Source organism: Octodon degus, unplaced genomic scaffold, assembly GCF_000260255.1.
Source record: "Octodon degus isolate 3935 unplaced genomic scaffold, OctDeg1.0 scaffold00042, whole genome shotgun sequence".
Lineage (NCBI taxonomy): Eukaryota > Metazoa > Chordata > Mammalia > Rodentia > Octodontidae > Octodon > Octodon degus.
This window is the reverse complement of record NW_004524618.1, coordinates 1,741,215-1,742,526: the sequence shown is the minus strand read 5'-3', so window position 1 is coordinate 1,742,526 and position 1,312 is coordinate 1,741,215.

Genomic DNA, 1,312 nt, shown 5'->3' with positions numbered 1-1,312 from the left:
GACCGCGGTTCAATCCCCCAGCACCACATGCCAGCCAGCCCTGCCCCCTGGTGGGCTGAGCTGGCCACACACACACACACAAATAAATAAATAAAAAATTAAAAAAAAAAAAAAAGATTTACTGTCGACTCGTAGCTCTCACCATATACTAAACTAAAATCAAAATGGATCGAAGAATGAAATATTAAAACAAATATGAAATCTGCTGGCAGACAAAATAAGTAAAACTCTTGAAGTCATAGGTATAGTAAGGACTCCAAACAGTACTTCAGTTGCCCAGGAACTAGTACCAAGAATCAACAAATGAAATCATATCTAATTAAAAATCTTCTGGGCCGGCCAAATAGCTCAGTGGATTAAAGCATTTGCCAGCAGGAGCAGGGCCAGGGGTTCAACTCCCAGGCCTGCCCTGCGGGCCCGCCTCTGGGGCGCGCTGAGACAGCAAGTGGGATGGGGCGTGGTGGTGCGGGCCTGTAATCCCAGCACCCGGGGAGCGGCAGACAGGAGAATCACTGAGTCTGATCTAGTAGTGAGACCTTGAACACCCTGTAGGCCCTTCCCAAAAAGTGCAACAAAAATCTTCTGCAAAACAAGCAAACAACAAAACAAACAAAAAACCAGAATGAAAAGACAGCCTACACAATGGAAAAGGTTTGGGCCAACTGTTAGGAATTAAAGAGGAAAAGAAACAAAGGCAGAAACTCCTCCACATAACAGGTTTACTTCAAATCAAATCTGAGAGGCTTTGGTGGAAAGGCAAACTGTGGAAGTTAGCATGGAGGATCTTCACAACATGAAAGCGGGGCCGGGAGACGGCTCCGTGGGATAAGCGCTCGCCTGGCAAGCGCAAGGGCCGGAGTTCAATCCCCGGTGCTGCAACCCCCCCCAAAAAAAAACCATGAAAGCATAAGGGCCGGCCTGATAGCTCCGCAGCCTAAAGAGCCTGCTTAGGCAGAGCGCAGTGGCTGGGGTTCAACCCGGGTGTGTCCCCACCCTGGGGACCGCTGAGCCAGCAATCGAGACTGGGTGGTGGCCCATAATCCCAGCACTCGGGAGGCTGAAAACAGAAGGATTACCAAGAGTCTTATTTGTGTAGTGAGACCTTGAACACCCTGTAGACTGTGTCCTAAAATACAGAGAAGAAAAAACAAACAAAAACCCAAAAGCATATGTTTGAGAGTTGAAGGTATTGTGGAGCCCCGGAATCCCGTGCTTCTAGCAGCTAAATCTTGGAAGCAATCTGTGAGTCCACCAGCAGATGAATGGATATGGAAAATGCAGTCTATACGCGACAGTACGCTCCTGCCATAAA